Below are 21,883 nucleotides of genomic sequence, written 5' to 3' on the forward strand. Positions count from 1 at the left end.
ATCCAAAAAATTACTTTAAAGCCTATGCGCCTTATTTATACTCCTGCGTCATTTTGACGCAGAGGAGGGGGCAGGCCTTAAAAAACGTCGCATAGCCTGATGTGCGCAGTTTATTAACGCCTGGGTGAGGGCAGACGTTAAGGGACATGTGGGCCCACTTCCATGGTCTCTGACCATGGAAGCCGTCCAGAGGTCCCCTCCCTGCCCCCAGAGACACCCCCTGCCACCCTCGCTCACCCCTGGAGGACACCCATGGATGGGGGGACCCATCCTAGGTAAGTACAGGTAAGTTGGGGTAAGTATAATTTTTTAATTTTTTTAAAGTGGCATGGGGGGCCTAACTTGGGCCTCCCTACATGCCACTTTGCCCAATGGCCATGCCCAGGCAACGTGACTTCCTTCTGACTTTACGTACATGGAGCGGGAAGGACTCATTTCACCTTTGTAAATGCTTAAGCCCGTGCTGAGTACGGATCTTTCAATAGATTCCTGGTGGGAAGAGATCACACAATTCTTACAGCTGGATGTACTGTTTTTTTGCCATTATCATATTTGTTTTGTTTTTACTGATTAAATGGTTACTTGTTTGACCTCAGGGTCAAAAATGTTCCCAGGTTTTTCTGCACCCATCCTTTAGAGTTGTCATGCTTCCTTCGTTTATTTTGGTGTATTTGATTGTGAACCCATCCAGATGGCCCATGCAGTGCTATACAACATTATGATACAGAACAAAAACAATAGCAGGTTATATACCAAAAAACACAAAAAGAACACACTCATCAAAAACAACACCATTGTTACAATCTATTTTATACTCACCTCCACAGGTGATCCCGGTGCACCGCAGGACTAGATAGGGTTCATGTTTTTTCACAGCCTCCCTGTACTGAAGAAAATGACTGCTATATCTGACTGGACAAGGCAGAGGAGGCAAGTGGCTTCTGTCCATCTCAAAGATTTTTAAGCCATTGTAAACTGAGGTCAGGAATGTTCACAGTAAATCTCTCAGATTTATTTTTAAACTTAAGTCAGAAGCAGCAAATACACCCATGAGAGTGGGAGAAAAATGGGCAGAGGTGAGAAAATGATGGGCTGCAGAGAGGGAGCCTAAACTACAAAAGAGAAAGCTTTCCCTGTAGTTCAGTAATAGAAAATGGTTATACGAAAGCTCTCTGAACTACTTTTGAAACTTTGCATTTTTGAGTACTCACCAACATGTCTCAATCTGGGGATGCACCAGCTGTGGCTACAAAGGCTGTTATTGAGTGAGTTGGAGAAACACAGTGGCTCAAATGAAGCAGTTTTGTAACGATCTTACCTGCCCAATCAAGAGCTCAGCTAGGAAGGAGGAGCTGCAGAAGGCATTGAGGGCCTGGGTGGCAGCCAAGGAGGCTGGGGGGAACAGAGAGGAGGAGGATGAGGGTGAGGAGGTGTAGAGTAGTAATCAGCGTGGTGTAGTGGATGTACCTGTTCTGCCTGAGGAAAGAGTCTTCCAGTGAGGTAGCAGTGTATCATCTAAGGGTTTGACTCCTGAGGAGTTGCAGGACAGACAGGCAGATAGAGTGGTTAGGATGAAAATGGGCAGAGGTGAGAAAATGATGGGCCGCGGAGAGCGAGCCTAAACTGCAATAGAGAAAGCATTCCCTGTAGTTCAATTATAGAAAATTGTCACGCTAAAGCTAGTTTCAAGTGAAGGATGCTAATAAGGTGAGGTAAAAGGAGGAAATATAGGGCTCAAAAAGCCAAACATGTTCTGTGCACACTGTATACTGTATACTTAAATGTGTCACTGTAAATGTGATTGGCATGTGGAAAGACGTGGGCCCAGAGCATACTGTGTCACTGGAACCTAGTTATATTTGGTTGACAAGCCCAAACAAGTGTGAAACAGATCCTGGGTTGCTTGTGTTCTGGTTCAGAGAGGACTTGGCCAGGCACTTCGGGTTGGGCTGTTCCCATTGGAGCAGGGTCAAAACTTATCTGCACATGGCTGGGTCCTAACTAAGGAGGCATGGTGTGCAAATTAACAATGGACTGGGATGCAGCCCAAAGTAATTTCTAGTGGCTGAAATTAATTAAAGATTTCCATCCATCACTTTTTTGTATACCTCAAGGGAGTAGTACAAGGCAATTGGGGCATACAAGAAACTCTGAACTCATTAGCTGTGCAATAAGACTTTATAAATCAAGTCTAGCTAGTGCTTACTCTAAAAAAGAAATACACAATTTAATACTATACTGAAAAATAAAAGATAGCAAATCATGGAACCCTTTTTAAAAATAGCACAGACTCTGACAATAATTTGGTTTGAATTTATCACAGGATCTGGTGTCATATGAGATTTAGGGCTGATTTTAAGAAAAGTGGCACTGCATCCAATTCAGCGCCACTTTTCTTGTGCCTCCCCTTGTCCACCTTAACGCCACCATGTGTGCGCCGTATTTAAGATATGGTGCACCATGGCGGTAGTTAGAACAATAGCGTCAACATTTTTTATGCTATCGTGGCGCTTTGCTACATAAGCATGAAAAATGTTGACGCTAGTGTAGCAAAGTGCATGGAGGCCCATTGATTTAAATGGGTGCATCATTTTAACGCCTGCTCTGAGTAGGCATTAAAAATTACCAAAAAAAATGGCACAGTGAAATCTTTTAAATTTCACTGAGCCATTTTTTTGGGCCTCTTAACAGGGGAACGGTCCCCTTGCATACATTATGCCTGGCACAGGCATAATGTGGAGCAAGGGGTTACAAAGTGGCGCAATGCATGCATTGCGCCACTTTATAAATATGGCGCGGGAGAAAGGCTACTTTAGCACCTCCTTAGCATAAAAAAATTACGCTAAGGCGGTGCTAATGTGGCATTAGGGGCTCTTAAATCTGTCCCTTAATATTTTCTTTCGCAGTGCTGCTTATGAGCTGCCCCTCTTGGCAGTTTTTAGCTCTGTATGCTATGTGTTGTGCTTTCCACTCACAAGAGCCCAAATGAACGGTCCCCTGGTGTCAGTGACTGGGCATACTGCCTTCCCCAGCCTTCCGTGCCGTTTCTTGCCACTAGCACCCACAGTCCTATTTAAGGGGCGTGCCCCAAAGCATCAACTTAGGGAGGCAGCATTGACTTTATCTGCCCGCACTAGCTTCCCTGCGGCTCAAGGACTGACTGGCTGCACCTCTGTATCTGCACATGTCCTGGAGCCTCAGATAGGGTTGCAGTCAGGTAGGTATGCAGTGAGCGGATATGTCTCACGCTGAGGACATTTTTCCTCCTCCGGTCAGGGACTCTGTTTGGTTTCAGCGCCGATGGCTTCTCTGCCCCAGGGAGGCATTCCATGTGTAGAGCATGGATGTTCCCACACATCCACCTATGGATTTGGCACTTTTCCAGATTTACCATTAGTGGTAAACCCTACAGGGCTGGTCAAACATGGCTCGATAACACAAAACCTTGATAAATCTGGCTCTTAGTTTCTTTTCACTTACATTCAACAAAATTTGAGTTCGCACACAGTTCTGCGTTCTCTATTTTAGACTTGATCTTCAATCTCATCCACTTATGACCCTGCAACGGAATTGAGAAAGTGATATTGTTTAATAATATCTGGCTGACAGAGTTGAACCCCTTGTTTTCCTGCTACATCCACTTTTGTGCTGTCTCTGTTTTTCACAAGTATCAGTTTAGAGATTTTTTCCCATGTAGTCTCTTCCTTTGTCTTTCCAGATTAACTTGACTCGCTCATAGTCGAAGATTAGAATTCATGGTGTCTATGTCTCTGGCTAACTACCAGTGTCTGTTAAATTTAACTTTGTTGAATTTTTGACTCTGCTTCACCTAGATGCTGCAAGTGAATACATTCAGAATTTGATGTGGTATAAGCACGGTGCCAATTATGAGACTGGAAAACTGTAATTGCATGTCCAGTGAATTACTGATATCTTGGGAATCGGTAAACTCCACAATGGAATTACACTCAATTAGTGGAGACAGTCACAAAGTTAAACTTACAGAAGTATAAATCTAAACATGTGAGTTTACTCTTACAGTTCTGAGTAACTTTTTCTGCTTTTGACCATTCACCATTTAAAAGTGTAAAGTTACACAAAAGTGTAGACGTACATGTTTTCAGCCCCAGAAACAAGGAGGTGTAGCCTAATTTACGACTGTATTTTAAAGTTCTGCACATTAAAATTACTTTTGTCAAACATTAATATAAAATACATGTATACATATAGTCGAGGCCTTGAACAAATTAAATACATTGTTATATTATTTTAACTTAATTGTATATTAAATAAATAACTCATTTTAATATATTTACTTAAATTTAAATATATTTTGCATTATTCTTAAAACAAATCAACCTACAGTAACATTAGGATAAGGAGAGCAGCAGGAGGAGATCTCCACTTGTAGGTTTGTGAATAGCATTTTGTAGTACTTTAGTAGTACAACTGTAGTACTACCAAACAAACTGCAAAATGCAGTTTATGAATAGGCCCCTAGACTTTTTTAGGGAACAACATTTGGCAGTCTGTGTTTCAGCACCATTCCTGCATGTGTCTCCCTAGCCTGTTACTCAGACACTTTGCCTGCTTTCAACAAGCAAAGTGGGAGTTTATGCAGGACTTTTAATCCTAGTGGTGTCATAATGCCAGCTACAAATCCCTTTAGAAATAACAAGGCACTCGCAATGAGTCCATGAATATCTATCAGGATATGCATAAGTATCTAAGGTTACGTTTGATGCTATAGTATATATTTTTGCTTTCCACTGGGCCAGCCTCCTTTTATTCTTTCAATTTGCTAGTCTTACTGCACAGTGTTTTTTTCTGTTTCGTTGCTAATTTATAGCTGTGTACCATCTATGTTCTTACAGTCTTCTAGCAGTTGGTATATTTAGTAATTTATAGCTGTTTAGTTGCCTCATGTAGTGTTTCAAGATTTGTGCATGTGCATAAAACATGATTAAGGTAATCCACAAGAGCTCTAGTTCCCTTTAAGCAATAACAGACTTGCAGTAGTCAATTCAGTTGACTAACTGATTGTATTTATCTGCTCAGGGCCTACTGATGCGAAGGCCCAAAATAGCTGCAAAATCTACGTCCTTACAACCTAGTCAGAACCTCACATCATCATCATCCCACTTGATTCATCAATGATCATTTAAGAGGTTTAAAACACAGATGCAGATCTTTGGGAGTTCAGGGCACCAGGTTCTGGAATACCTTCGACCCATCCAAACTCAAACTTTTACGATTCAATAATCAACTGAAGACTGCCAAACTCAAACTTTTAGGATTCAGAAATCAACTGAAGACTACACTTACCACACAAGAGATACAATCAAGGAACTTAGAATATGAAGTCTGATCTTCTTGTTGGACTCCAACCTCCCTTGTTTCTTACCTCTTCATTTAACTGTATATTGGCAGTTTTCTAGTGCTCAGAAGTAACCAGAATGCTACACTTAAGCATATGCAAGTCTTATAATAAATAAATAAAGGTTATTGCTTATATTGATTTTGCAAACACAATTTATAACATAAGAACTTTACTTGCAGGGGTGGTGCCATGCATTTCCCTACACCCAGTATGTATGCATTTATGAAAGCTGTGCTGTATAAACAACGTTAGAAATGTGGCTTTATGCTTGATTTCATATACATATATAATTATTTGGTGTAACTGGTTTTGAAGCACAGTTATTATGATATGTTGAAGTGCCTTTTCTGCGGTTTACACTAACTAGGCCTCAGTCTGGCCTCAAAACCATTTTGTTCAGAATGGATGTATGCCCCTGCACATTCACTGCCTATTATTTCTGCAGCACATAGTCAAGCAAAGCACTCACTGTTTATTTCAACTGACATTGTTTGTGCTGTTCCAGAAGCAAACTTTTTAACACAAGCGTTCAGTAATGTTGCATACCAACTGTATTGCATTCAATCCAGTGCTTAATTTGTAAATAAAAGGGTGCCGGTGCTCCAAGCCCTCCTCTTAGACACGCGGCTGCTGCAATTAAATGTGCGAAAACAGAAAACTGAGGCAGCGTAATCCTGAAGCCATCTCAGGCCTCTTCAATCCATTGAAAGCCTCTCCCTGCCCCTTCAGCTCACTGTAGCAGCTTCCTGCTTTCTCCCATTATGACGCTTTTTTGTTTTTCTCTTGCTACATCTTTCCCATATGTGTCTTTTGCGCGCAGTAAATGCTTGAGGCAGAAGAATAAGCCCCGGCCCTCAAAAATAAGTGCCGCTGCTCAGCACCTGAAACAACAAGCACAAATTAAGCACTGATTCATTCACAATAATTTACTGTTGTTTTGTAACTGTTTCTCCTTCCATATCCGGGTGACATTAGCATAGAGGGGCTGCATCAATATTCATGTAATGGGATAGTGCCTAGATCAGCGTTTCCCAAACTGTGGGCCGGTACCCATTGGGAGGTCACCAGTCGATTTTTGATGGGTCGGGAATGCCTGAGCAATAAATAAAGATGTCTTTGAATTCTGTATTTATTTTGTCACATTTGCTGGTGCTTCAAAGACAGAGGTCAAATGTAAGGCTATGTCCTCTGACAAATTCCTGCTTATTCTTTCAACATGTGGATTGGTGTTTAAGTTCTTTTTCTGACTGGAAAGTGGGAAGAGTTTTTAAAGTAAATTATGTGACAATCCTGCTGAAGTACAGGGAATGTGGAAGCTATAGGCTGTTGGTTTTCTTTGCAACAAACAACAACATGTAAATACCTGTAAATGAACAATATGCATTTAGCAGTTAGGAAAACAAAAATGAAGCATCTTTTTGTAATTCTATGGTGGTAGACAGCGAATTTATAGGATCAAAACAAACCAATACACTTTACTTGGTGATGCACACATGATACATATTCACAGAAACCCAAGGTTCACACATTACCATTTGGGTGCTATATAATTTTATCAGTATGTCCTATGTAGTTTTATCAGTAAAATTGTATGTCTGTGAAAATGTAGTGTCCCTTTAATGAAAAATGTGCTGTCTGTAAATGACAATGCACTATTACACAGTGTTTTATTTACATTATTTATATACATTAAAATTGTCCTGCCTCATGTCCATTAAAGGACGGTGGGTAGCGCAAGTTTGTTCTAACAAGCAATGGAAAAGCCAATAGGTCCCACCTATGCAAGAGCTATTGGCTTTGCCAATGTGTGTGAGCCATGTTGTACACCAGCGTGGCTGCTGGTCAGCAAAGCTAAACATTAGTGGCGTGGAGAAGAGTGGCATGGAGTGTCATAGAGGAGAATGGCAAAGAGTGGAGTAGAGTGTTGAAGAGTGGAGTGGAAGGAAGTGTCATGTACTGGAGTGGCATATTGTGGAGCCAAGTAGAGTGGCATACACTGGAGTGGCACAGAGTAGAGCAGACTGGTGTAAAGTGCACTGGCGTAGAGTGTTGCAGAGTATAGTGGCATAGAGTGCAGAGGCATTGAATTCAGTGGCAGGCAATGCAGTATCATAGCGAAGAGTAGAGTGGTGCAGAGTAGAGTGCAGTTGCGTAGAGTGGCCTAGAGTGTAATAGTATAGAGTTAAAGTAGTATACAGTGCAGTGGCATAGAGTGTAGTGGTGAAGAGTAGATTAGAGGGGTGTCCTCCTTTTGACTGGTGTAGAGTGCAGGGGCATAGATTTGCGTGTTGCAAAGTAAAGTGCATTGGCATAGAGCGTATTGGCATAGAGTGCAGTGGCACAGAGGGCAGTGTTGAAGAGTGTCATAGAGTACAGCAGCATAGAGTGGAGTTGTGCAGAATAGATTAGTGTGGCCTAGACTGGAATGCTGTAGAGTGCAGTGGCAAAACATACAGTATAGAGCAGTCTTGCAAAGAGTGCATTGACATAGAGTAGAGTGGTACAGGGTAACCATCCTGTACCACAAGTGCCCTTGGAAGACAATGCCTACCTGGATGACGTTACGGTCTTCAGCTCTCGCTGGAAGGATCACTTGTACCACCTCCAGGAAGTGTTGAGGGCTCTGCAGAGTGCAGGCCTCACTATTAAGGCCAGTAAGTGCCAGATAGGGCAGGGGTCTGTGGTGTACTTGGGCCACTAGGTAGAGAGCAGTCAGGAGGTGCCCCTACAAGCCAAGATTGATACTATTCTTGCTTGGGCACCCCCAAGACCCAGACAGATGTGAGCACCTTTTTTAGGTCTCAACTGGTACTACAGGGGATTCGTCAAGGGATATGGTGCCATTGTTGCCCTCTTGACAGATCTGACTTCCAAGAAGGAGCCCCGTCAGGTGATCAGGACAGAGGCGTGCTTTTGACACCATGAAGAATTCCATGTGCACTGCACCCATGCTCAAGGCTCCTGACTTCTCTAAGGAATTTGTGGTGCAGACAGATGCTTCAGATTATGTTGTGAGAGCATGCGTTCGCAGCCAAAGAGGGCCTAGGTCAGCCTGTAGCTTTCATCAGTAGGAGGTTACTTCCCCAGGATCAGAGGTGGAGTGCAATAGAAAAGAAAGCTTTTGCTGTTGTCTGGGCCTTGAAGAAGCTAAGACCCTACTTGTTTGGGGCTCACTTCCAAGTTTAGACAGACCACAGGCCCCACAGATGGATAATGCAGATGAGGGGGTAAGAATCCTAAATGGTTGAGGTGGTCCATCTCCCTACAGGGAATGGACTTTATGGTGGAACACCGCCCTGGCACAGAACACGCTAATCCTGATGGTCTGTCTAGGTTCTTCCGCCTTAGTGATGAGAACTTGCATGAGGCTGAGTAAGGTTGGGTAAGTACTCTACATTTTCAGCTGGGGGGACATGTGTTAGACCTGTCAGCCCTTAGCGTGGTTGCCCCTGTCTTTTTGGCTTCTGACCTCCTGTTTTGAACCTGTGCTTAGCTTCGCTTTTGCTGGCTTTAGGACTCTGGACACTTTCCAACTGTTAACCAGTGCTAAAGTGCAAGTGCTCTCTGTCTAAATTGTATTGGTGATTGGTTTATCCATGATTGGCATATTTGATTTACTAGTAAGTCCTTAGTACAGTGCACAGTGTCTGCCCTGGGCCTGTACATCAAATGCAACTAGTGGGCCAGCAGCACTGTTTGTGCTGCCCACATGAGTAGCGCTGTAAACATGTCTCAAACCTGCCACAGCAGTGTCTGTGTGGGCAGTCTGGAACTGCCAGTTCAACCTGGCAACTTGCTAGGCCCATACCTTCCCTTTCACTACATGTGAGTCACCCCTAAGCTAGGCCCAAGGCAGCCCCGTGGGCAGGGCGCAGTGTATTTAAAAGGTAGAACATGTGTTAGTGTGTTTTACATGTCCTGATAGTGAAATACTGCTAAATGTGTTTTTCACTATTGCAAGCACTATCTCTCCCATGGGTTAACATCGGGATTGCCTTGAAATATCTTTTAAGTGTAATTTCCCATTGGGAGCGGTTAGAGATATGGAATTTTGGGGTCTCTGAACAATTTAAAAATAGATCTTTTGGTAAAGTTGGTTTGTAAATTGTTTGAAAATGCCACTTTTAGAAAGTGGGTATTTTTTCTTGCTTAACCATTCTGTGTCTCTGCCTTGCTGCAGAATAGACGTCTGGGTCAGGATGACAGTTGGGCTGTTTGTGAATTCACTCTAGACAGTCACACAAAGAGAGCTGAGGTGTGTCCCACATATCCTAATGGGTCTTCCTGGGCTAGAGTGGAGGGAGGAGCTGACACTTGCACCTGAATAGGGCTGTGCCTGTCCTTACACAAAGCTGTCTTCAACCCTGTGTGTTTAGGGCCAGAACAGGCAAAGACTTTCCTTTGAAGTTTGTCTACTTCAGAGGCTGAAACGAGTATGAGTATTGGGCCTATGAGACCACTACAGAACACTTCTGGACTTAGGACAATTTTGCCATTGAAGAAGGACTAAATGCCATAGGAGGGACTGCCACTCTGACTGTTGCTTTGCTTTGCTGGCCTGCTGCTTGCTACGTCTGTCCTGGGAGCAAAAGAACTGGACTTTGCTCTCTACATCCTGCTTTCCAAGGTTCTCCAAGGGCTTGAACTGAGCTTGCCTCCTGTTAGAAGCCTCAGGGACATCAAACACTTAATCTGCCAGCACCTGGTCTCTCTTGCTGAGAGTCCTGACTCGTCAAGTGGTGCCAATTCCAGTCCCTGGACACTCGGGAGTAAGTTCTGGTATAACCAAGAAGAAACCAAATGCATCAACTCCAGAGCGACTTCGGAACCGGCACCGATGTCTGACTCCACGCGGCTGTCTACCCCAGGAGCTGTGGTCCCCGCTGAGTGCAATGACTTAGATTGATGCTGCAGTCCCAATGCTGCTGCAGCGCTTTCGAAGTCCCGCCACAGGGTGAGTCCCGAGTGTTGTGTCACTGACGCCCATGGCACCCCACTCAAACTTCACCTCAGCACCTGTGGCCTCATAGTGGGATCGCATCACCGTGACGTCCACGCCACGCGTCTTGACCTGCTGGATTCATCGACCCCGTCGGATCATAAGAAACCGACGCCTCACCAGAGATGCCACATTATCTCCCCTGCCACCCTAAGGATCTGACAAATCACCTCCCCTGCCTAGCTGTAAGGAACCGGCACCCCACCAGCTCCAGCGACGCCTCACCTCCCTGACTCTGTGCAATGTCTTTGTTTAATCATTTACTAAAGGTACTGTACTTGGGGTCCATGCAACCCCATGCCCGGCCCATACTCCCTCGCAAGTGGCGTCGGCCTGTTGGAAACGACTCCGTCAAGACTTCGCCCCAGTTGAAGCTATTGTGTTTCTAAGCGCTATAGTGAAGTTAATCTTCGAAAATGTCTATCTTTGCTTGTGTATATTGAATTTTTGTCATTTTGTTCCTGTTTAACTTAGATAAATATTGGTTATTTTTCTAAACTGGTGTTGAGTACTTTTGTGGTGTTTTCACTGTGTTACTGTGTGTGTCTGTGTGTGTATAAATACTTTACACATTGCCTCTGAGATAAGCCTCACTGCTCATGCCCAGCTTCCAAAGGAGTGAGCAGGGGTTATCTTAGGTGTGTGACTCTCTTACTCTGACTAGACTGAGGGTCCCTAGTGGGACAGGGTGCAAACCACTGCCAATTAGAGACCCATTTCTAACACCACTCCAGTCCAATCCACCCCACTCCAGCCCAGTCTAATCCACCCCACTCCAATTCACCTCACTCAAAAAACGCAATCTAAACCACCTCACTCCAATCCACCCATCCCAATCCAATGTAACAACCCCACTCTAATCCACCCTATTCCAATCCACCCCACTCCAATTAATCCACCCCACTCTAATCCAACCCACCTCACTATACTCCAATCCGCCCCTCTACCTTCATCCACTGCAACCCACTTCACACTTTTAGCCATGCTGAACACTGGCCACACTGATGTACAACATGGAAAAAACACATGGCCAGAGCCAATAGCTCTTGCAGTGCCAATGCTTGTTTTTGATTTTTCTCACTATTCTGTAATGCCTTTATATTCATAGCCTTCATGTCAATGACGTATGTGTCTGCTTTTCACAAATTATATATTGTGGCCTTTGAGTTTTTATAATAAATCTATTTAAAATTTAAATTTTGCATTCTGCTCTAGAACTCACTAATTGAGTCTGTGATGCTAGTGACTGTATTTTTCATATGTATTGTTGTGCTTTGGGCCTGATTACAAGGCTGGCTGTCTTGGGACCACCAGCCTTGTGATGATGGTCGGACCGCCACAACTGTCCCAACCGGTCGATGGCAGCCGGAATTGTAACCAGCCGGAGTTGGAGCACCAAACTCAGCTCCGCCTGGCTGATTACAACCCTACTTTCCACCAGCCTTTCTATTGCAGGACCCCGCAATGAAAAGGCTGGCGGAAAGCCAGTACATGGGGCCACAGGTGGGCCCCTGCACTGTCCTTGCCCATGCAGACAGTGCACACTCCGAGGGTGCTGGAGCACTACTATATAGATCAATATCGTAGCATTGTTCCTGCCGGTCAGCCCAGCGGTAACACATAATGCAATGCTCCCACAGGTCAGCTTGGCGGGAACATTGTAATACGCTCAAAGAGGGTAACATCACAGCCATGGTGGTGGCGTCCTCCCCGCGGTTTAGGTGGTCCTCTGGTGGTCCTGATTATGACCGCCAAAGTCATAATCAGGCCCTTTATCTTGGGACACATTGCCTCATATATTTGAGGCTTAACACCGTCCTTGACCCACCAACCAATGAGGTGTTATTGAGCTATCATTTTGGGGTGCAAGAATTTAGAGGTTCCCAGTGTCCACACTGGTGAGCTCGGAGTAGGCCCCCCATCCCTAGGTAGTTTCATTTCTTCCTTCCATTTGCTTTCAGTTTGTTTGCTCTGTCCCCCTCCAATATGATTATCCCTCATATAATATCAAGGAGTTTCTACTTCAAAGGGAAATTATAGGACGATTGCTCTGCATATCACAATTTCTATTATTTCACAGCGTAGCAGTTCTTCGGGTGAGGCTGATCTTGCAGAGGCAGAGGTAGGTTGCAATGATCGTATCAGTTCCGGTCTCATATAATAGGTATATGTAGTGATAATAGGCTAACTGTATATCTGAAGGAATGCCTTCACCACAGCCATGAATTAATTGCCACAACAAAATGAAAATACTTTGTTGACCAATATACTTAATGAAATCTATTAGTTTCACTTGCTTTAAAGTATTAGTAACAAGTGTTATAAAATATTGACATGAATTATGCACCGAAGCATTAGTTTAGCATGTTTAGCAAATGCACTAATTTAATACAAAATATCAGCTTTCCCTTTTCAGTTAATAAACTTATTTTGGACCCAAGTATCAGTTTTTGTGTTTTTTTTATGTACTGTATTTCACCCTAAATATCACCTCCTCGTTTTAGCAAAGGAGCTTACTTCTCTGAACATATAAACTTGTCATTGTCGGTGAAAACCCTCTTTATTCCAGATTAAGAGCAAGGTGGTAATGAAAGATCCTCCAGTATATGCAGAAATGGTAAATACTCCATGGGAAGGTTCTCTACCAGTAGGATTTGATGTTCTAGTACATTGTCCTTCACCTTTGAGGTAGAGAGCAGTGCTCCACTGGATGACCACCGCCTTCACAAATCAATGGATTTTACAATTCTGTCAACCTCCAAAGCAGGACCTTCATGTCCACACATAGCCTTCTTTCGTGTTTAGCATGTCTATGCCAGTCATACTCAAGGAGTTCCCACGTATCACCATGATAGGCCAATCCCTGCCATTGCTCAGGTATTGCAATGTCATGCCAGACATTTCCAAGCAACCCCCATCAAGTGTCAACCAACCCCATGATTTGCACAGCAACCCTGAATGGCTATAAATGCCACCATGTCCCGAAGAACACAACATATAGCAATTTGTGTGATGATGTGGTACACGCACAGCCCAAGTGCCCGCTGCTATTACCATGTTCTGACCCAGGTATCCTTTCAGTTGTTAGTGGCACCAATATATGCCAGTTAATTCCACAACGTGCCTTACGTATGCCCTATATTCTAGTTAATGTCCCTATGTGTCATCACAATCATGCACAAGCATGCACACACTCAAAATCTGCCCCTACTGAGCGCCCTACACGCTTACCTATCTCACGATACTCGCGAGCCGCTCTGCACCACCTGCTTGATATGGGGTCGGGGGGGAGTGGTTGTCTTATCACATAGTCTAGTGCCTCAACAGCCATCCGGGCTTTGAAGTCAGAGGGCTGCAGCCTGGTGTCTCTCCAGTGCCCACACATGGCGGACAGAACACCCAGACACATTCTGCCACTCGGAGGGATTGTCTAGTGATGTAGTAATTACAAGTCTATGCGTGGGTTGAATGGACATCCCGAGTACTGCTAACTAGCATCACATAGGTCACTTTTGAAACTAACTTACTGAACTTTTCAGTTCTACTCTGAAGATGGCATACATTTTTCTACATTTTTTCTATTTTCTATACTGATGCTACTGCTGCATGCTTTTTTCAGAGCCCCAATTATTTATTCTCTCAGCTTAAATTGCCTCATTTCTGCTTTCAGCAGATAAACATTTATTCTTATAATTGCCTCTAAATAATATATTATTGGGGTGCTAAAAATTCAAATGCACTCACCAAATCTAATTCAACTATAATGTGTTATTCCCTAAATTTCATGGATGCTCAGATTTGTACTTTGCGTATGGTTACTGAGCAGATTATTAAATTGAATAACATTGTGAAAAAGGGCGGAGACGTAAGCAAATATATAGAAGTAAGAGAGGTTTATACTCAATTACCATTATACCTTTTAAGGTTTAACCCAGGAATCCTTTATCATCATATAGTTAAGGGATGCTGTGTCCCTTCGGTGGTGATATTTTGAAGTGCTGTTAAACTGATGAAGTTTTTAATAGGTGAAAGATATCCATCTCCCCTGTACAGTATCTCTAGTCTGAGTCCTTGCCTCTACTCGCAACCTGACTTCAGGTGATTGATGGGGCCTACTGGGTTTGTTCTGAAACACACGTGGCTTCCTTCATTGAAGAACATCCCCACTGAGAGTCCCGCGAATCAAGGACGATGAACCTGATTCGCTTCCAAAAACAACTCAGCAAAAGTTGTGGGAGGAAGCCTCTGTGAAGCATATGTGATCAGAAAAATGCAACAAGGTTCAATTAGAATATAGATCCTTACACCGTCACAAGCACCAAACATTACCAACCAGCATAGCCACACACACAGACCCATATGTGGCTGTAAAGGACCCAATGCAGCAGGCAGGTGCATGCACACACTAACCTCTCCACCAGGAAGGATGAAACCAAAAGGATGCCCTAAAAACATGTTTTCGTATTGACAGAGTGAAGGATTGAACCTCTCTCTCTCTCCCTTTGGTAATAACCACATATGCAGAAAACTGTGCCAACCAAGTAGGCAACCGCAAATATCCACTCATAAAAGGTAAGACAAGATCTAGCAACATGCAGCTTTGATAACAAAAATTTAATTCCAAAAACAACCTGAAAAAAATACAAAAGCAGTTCGGCTTCTAGTTCCCAGAATCCACATAAACGCAGATGCGGACAGGATGGAGGTGTGCCAAGAAGTGGCATCCAAAGGGCTAATCTCTCACCACCAACCACATGCATCATGGTGCACCACACAACCATGCCCATACAACCTGTCTAATAGATTGTATTGGATTACATTCTAAAGCCAGAGGTTGTCTACCTGCTAACACCACACTGGCTTCTGGGTTTCAAGACACTGCCACAGCAAACACTTATAAATTATCCTGGACCTACGACTCCATAGACAGAAGGAGCCACAATAACAGTGGAGGGCACGAGCTACCACACCCCGCAAGACAACATCATCAAAGCAATGTGTCTCTGGAGTCTCATAAAGGAAGTCGCCTCTACCATCAAGGCCAAAGGCCACTTGGACATTAGGAGAACCAGGTGACATGTTGGTTTTCTCCACTGTATGATCAGTGACGTTTGTTATGTGCCATTTCCAGAGGCATCCATTGCAATCCATTTCTACTGTATCCAACTATTAATTGGGCCCTAATTCTGACTTCATGGAGTCATTACTGTGTCGACCATCACAGGCCCATCTATCATCCTTGTTAGGAGCATTAATAAGTCATAACACTATTCAGATGGTGCATTCATTATAGACATACGCTCATCCCATTTCCTCCCTTTTGCTTCTAATTCCCTCGTAATGACATCTGGTCTTTCCTGCACTTTAAACCCATCGAATACTCTATTGTAAATATGTTATTTCAGGAAACCTTCCATCATAACATGCCTGATTTAAAAAAGGAACTTACAATTTGAGTAGCTTTACTACGTTTTACGTATTCACAAAAACTGAGCGTAAGTTACTACTAAAAAAAATTAAACTAGCACACCCGGCACCATACTTGTTAAATAAAATTACATTATTTGAAACAGTTAAAATAAATAAATATAAGTTCATGTTAAAAATAGTACATATTTGTTGGCGGGGGTAACAGAGCAACAAAGATGATTCATGTTGACAGAGCTCCACCAAGCCTGAAATAATTCAGCACAGTCGGCCCCTGAGGAGAGGACTAGTGAGCTGCACCTGATGCACGGTCACCCCTGAGGAGGATACAGGAAGGAGGGAAAGGTAAATATTCTACACAGCACACAACGCAACCTTCCTCTATACCAACAGCAACACCGGCTGAAACTGTAGGCATCACTCACAGTCCAACATAACACGATCAACAAATATGCAAAAGCATTGGCAAAGCACCCTGATAGACCCTAGATGTCACGGAACCACAGGTCACTCCAGAGCAGAACCTGCAAGCCATCTGTGACCTACATACAAACATGGAAAAACAGTTTGGCGGAGTAAGTTCAAAGGTAGGACTGCTCCATCAGGATGTACGGAAATCACAGAGTTATGGGCACCGCAAACTGGATCTACATTGTAGAATACACAGTCCACACACTGTCTGCAGATGTGACACAAAGAGAAAATGAGCCACTTGGAACGTAGAGTGAAAGATGCAGAGGGACGATCATGAAGGAACAACCTACATTTTGTGGGCATCCCAGAGAGAGCAGAGTCCAGAGACCTTCTTGTCCACTTGGCTGAAATCATAGATGCCCGCGGAGGCCTTCTGCACGTGCTTTGTCACCAAAAGGCCACATAGGTAGTTGTCAACGAGGCCACCCGCTGGGGCACTCCCAAGACCATTGATAACATTGTTTTTAAACTATGAAGACAGAGACTCCGTACTGCGACAAGCTTGCTTTCATGCCATCCTGACGATAGACTCAACAAGGTTTATTATCTAGCCGGGCTACACTCTACAAGTGCAACAGCAAAGGAGATCCTATATCGGAGTGAAGCAGAAACTGAAGGTGATGCAGTTAGCATACATGTTAATATTCCCCACAAAAGCATGAGAGCAAAGCACACTTCTTTGAAATTCCCCAAACAGTATGGGATTGGTTGGTCCTGTGGGGGACCGGACAGCAGAGCTGACTGAAGATCCTGTTCACCAGGGACCAGAGGGAGTGCAGGAACAACCCGCAATCGTCAGGCTACTTCAGTCTGAAGACACAGAGGAGGTGTCACCGATCGCAAGGGGGAGACATCGGAGACCAGATAACTTCACATCATATCTCTAAAGACGGGGAAGTGGCATTGAGGGTGGCTCAACAGCTGATGCGGACTTTAGGGCACACCCCCGGGCCACCTCACTGGAGCACATAACTAACTGACATTACTATATCCTTTTTCTGAGGGAGCATATGCCCCAGTCTTGGGAGAGACACAAAATTTCTTGGGCAGTGCTGCTAGTAAGGCTACAATGTGAAGAAAAATGTGTAAAATTGCATGAGCAGTACTAGCGGCTTGGAGTATGCCCACCTCGGAGACCATGTACATACACATGGGAACAGGCAACGGCTACTTCATGATTAGAAGTGTAGGGAGTAGGGGGAGTTGGGACGTTCACTCAGTTAATTCGTTTTCACGTTAGATCACACCAAGCAATCCGGTATGCAGGCTCTATTGTCCCACTCGTGGGACATCAAAAGCTGCAAAGACAGCTTCCAAATTCTCTTGAAGAATATTAACGGTCTCAACACTAAAATTAAAAGGGGCGGGGTCTTTCAGCATTTCAAGCGGCCCGCATCACACATGATATTATTGCAAGAGGCAACAATGGGAACAAATGCCTCTTCCTCTCTCCTGGGGGGGCTATACTAAAGTATACCACTTGGGCTACACCAACACCTCCAGAGGAATGGCCATTCTCCTGAACAAATACTTCCCTTTACAGGTCACGAAAATACACCACGACCATTTTGGCAGATTCACAATTATAGAAAGGTCTCCAGAGGGAAGACATTGGACCATCACCTCGGTTTTGGCCCCTCCTGTTCTGGTCATGCGTATAGTCCAGGCTCTCATACAGGTCCTCTTATGCACATCCCTGAGACACACTATAATAGGTGGCGACTTCAATTCTGTCATGGATCCCATGACTGACACCAATGCAGCCCTATCTGTAAATCCCTCCACCTGCGCCCATTTTCTAGCCCTAGTAGACACAAGGCATTTCCTCCACCTCAGCACTAATGAATACACTTACTACTCTCATGCACATGTCTCCTCATCCCAAATAGAATATATCTTACTTCCGTTGGTAGATACTAACAAAATGACGAGCTTCCAGATTTTGCCTTGTGCCCTAACTGACCATGCCCCAATAAATATTTCGGGCAAAAATCCCAGCACCCAGAGTACCGGACTATGGAGTCTGAGTGCCTGGTGACTAAGGGATGCCACATTTGACAAATACGTGGAGGAGCAAATCAACGACTACACTGAACAAAACAAAGGCACAATGCAATCCTGAGTGGTACTTTGGGAGGTGGTGAAGACAGTCTTGAGAGGACAGATCATAGCATACTAAATGGGGGAAAAAAAGGCAAAAACACTGGGAAATCACAGAGCTTGAAGGAGCAATATCTGCATTCCATGGAGAGGAGGAGAGACAACAGACAAACCCACACACAACGAACTACAAATGATGCACTTGACACTGCAACAGCAAATCCGGGACTTGGCAACCCTTCCCACACGGCCACCCAATACAAGATATATGACATGGGGAACAAAGCGAACAAGCTCACAAATATGGACCTATAATTGAGAATAGTACCAGTTATAAAAACACCACCAAGCAATAGTGTAACAGACACCCCCAATCGATAGCACATGTTTGCAGCCTTGTATGCTCAACTATACACAGAACCACCCCTGCCCCTTGCTGAGCATGAATGCCTGATCGTAAACGATCGAATTGTACCCAGATTATCTAATCTGGACAGATAGGCACTAGGCGACCATTTACGGGGTAAGAGTTGCGGATAGCCATTTAATCACTTCTGACAGGGAAACCCTGGGACCCAATGGCTACCCACTGGAATATTTCAAGAACTATACCTCCCGGCTGACCCCACTACTTATGGGAATGTATAATGAAGCCCTAGAATATAGCGAAGTACCCGACAACTTTCGAGGGGCCACTATATCGGTAGTCTTAAATCCTGGGAAAACCAAAGATGACTGTGCATTGTACAAGCCCATCTGCCTAATCAACCTGGAGATTAAACTCCTGGCAAAAATACTGGCAAACAGGGTACTCAAAGTGATCCAGTCAGTGATACACCCGAACCAGAATAGGTTTATGCTGAAGAGCAGCAGACGAAACTGCATGCGGCGGCTTCACAACACAATGGTCTTGTCGGCAAGCGTCAGGGAGCATAGAACCGCGGGGTCAATAGCTTTTGAGAAAACCTTTGAGTCCATATGCAGGCACTTCATTTTCCACTGTTGGAATGCATGAATTTTGGCCCTGCTTCCGATGCTCGAAAGCAGTGTTGTACTCCGAACCCTGGACAAGGGTCAATGTAAATGGGACACGCTCCCTGGAATTTGCCATTAAACAAGACACGAGACAGGGTTGCCTCCTATCCCCGCTCCTGATCACCTTGGTGATAGAGCCATTGGTGGAATGGATCAGATGAGATGCCTAACTTAGCAGCTTTGGATGGCCATGGGGAATGTAGGACAGAATCTCCTTACATGCTGACGATGTGTTGGTCTACATTAATGATCCCGAGACATCCCTGCCATGTTTGATGCATGTACTACATATATTTACGGAAGGCCCAGGTTTGCAAGTAAATTGGACCAAGCTGACATACTTTCCTCTTACCGGGGCACAGGATGACATTCGCGCCACTACCACACTGCAATGAGCTGAACACAACTTTAAGTACCTTGGCATATATCTCACCCACACCAGAGAGTGGGCCTGGGAAACAAATGTCAAACCCTTGGTTACCCAAGCGCAGTGGGACATGGACAGCTGAGAAAACCTCTCTTTCTGGTCTGTCGTAGCTGGTAGGGGTGTGATATTTAAGTGACGGCCTTACCCCGACTACTATATACTCTACAAAACTACCCCTATGACTTACCCTTCACCTTCTTTCACCCACTACTAGCAGCAATCTTGACGTTCCTTTGGAAAGGGGGCAACCACGCAAAGAATTCCACAAATGTGTGTTGGGGCCATACGATGGGAGACTAGGAGCCACTCACATTAAGCAATATTACTGGGCTAGTCACATCGTGCAGATCAATGACTGGCTGTTCAGGGACCGGGCAGGCCCGGCAATGGCTGCAAATTTCCCAGTCCTAGAACAGTATGGTGTCCTAGACTTACTTTACGGGCCACCCAACATGCCAATCTTCCACTGGAGACACTGACATCCTTGCCCTGCTGGTGCCAGGTGCTACGGTGGATCCAATAGCAGGGTGTCCTGGCTAAGGAAACACCATTGTGGCTGGTAGATGGCTCAGGCACACAACAGCCTTGCAAGGCTTTCACACCTGGGACAATATTGGAATTTAAAAAATGGGTGACATATGGGAAGGCAGCCCAATGTGTACATTTCAATACCTTACAGACACATATGAAATGCACAAGTTCAAAATGTTATCATTACTTACAATTACAGAATGCCCTAGAGAAACATCGGGGCAGTTACTGGCCCTCCCAGAACACAACACACTGAATGCACACATCATGATGTCTCAGATTGGGCGCAAAGGGATCTCAAAGATATACTGTTCGCTAGGGAACAACACCACAGATCCCATGGCAGCACTGAGGGAACGCTGGGAGCGAGATGTCGGGCACTGGAGAAGGAGGACTGGGTGGAAGCAAAGATGGCCCTGAGGGTGCAGCGGTTTGCATGCGTCTCACACTCATACCACTCAAGTACTTACGCAGGGTATACTACAGCCCCAGGAGACTGAACAAAATGAATCAAGGTCTTGACCCATAATGTTTGTGCTGCAAAAGCATATGGGAACATTTTATCAACAATATGAGAGTGCCCGATTATATAGAGAGACTTGTGCAGAATATGCAACACCCTGTTCCAGGTGGCTGGGGTCCAGTGAGGCCTGAGCCAGATATAATTTTTATGGGATTGAGGGAGGAATGGGAGAGGTGATAGATAAACTAAGCTGCTAGTGGTGGAGGGCCTTCTCTTAGTCATAAGGGATATCACTCAACACTAGAGGTCAGAGTGGCTACCGTCACTGGAGGAATAAACAGTGGAGGGGTGGGACAGGGCGTGAAGGGACAGGGGGTGGAGTTTAAAAAAATAATCCCCCCCCCAATAAAACCACTTACCTTCGAGGGGAGACACGTTCATCTCACCTCCATCCTCTTAGTCTTCCCGGCTGCTCAGGCTCCCAGCCAATCAGAACTCTGCTAACAGCAGTGTCGTGATTGGTCTGAGTGGCCTGCTTCGACGCTCAGTCTGGGAGTGGGAGCCTGTGCATGTTCTCCAATTGGCCGTTCAATACAGCCGGGTAGAGAACATGCAAAGTGCGCATGTCTTTTTGGCGGGCCGAACACGGGCGGACAAAAAGACATGTGCTCTTTGTGTGCACAAAGCCCTCCTCGGGCCCCCTCCCTCCAGCCCAGCCCCGTCCTGACCTAAAAGGAAAAATCAGTGGGGCGACACTCCTCCGCATTAGCGGAGGAGTCTCCACTGGGAATAAACATGCAGAATGGACTACTGCACCATAGCAGAACAATATGTGTACAAAACCAGGGGTTGTACCGAAAAAAACAACCAAACATGGGGGCCTGGACTGCATATTCCATGTACTGTACAATACGACTATTTGAAACGCATTACAAATCGCATAACCTGTAATGGGCCTCGGGAGCGAGTGGATCAGTGCTGAGGTAACTGTAATGAATACATAAAGTGTGAACAGTTCTGTATGTTGGAAAACTCAATAAAACAGAT

The sequence above is a fragment of the Pleurodeles waltl genome, chromosome 1_1 (genome assembly GCF_031143425.1).
Source record: "Pleurodeles waltl isolate 20211129_DDA chromosome 1_1, aPleWal1.hap1.20221129, whole genome shotgun sequence".
Taxonomy (NCBI): domain Eukaryota; kingdom Metazoa; phylum Chordata; class Amphibia; order Caudata; family Salamandridae; genus Pleurodeles; species Pleurodeles waltl.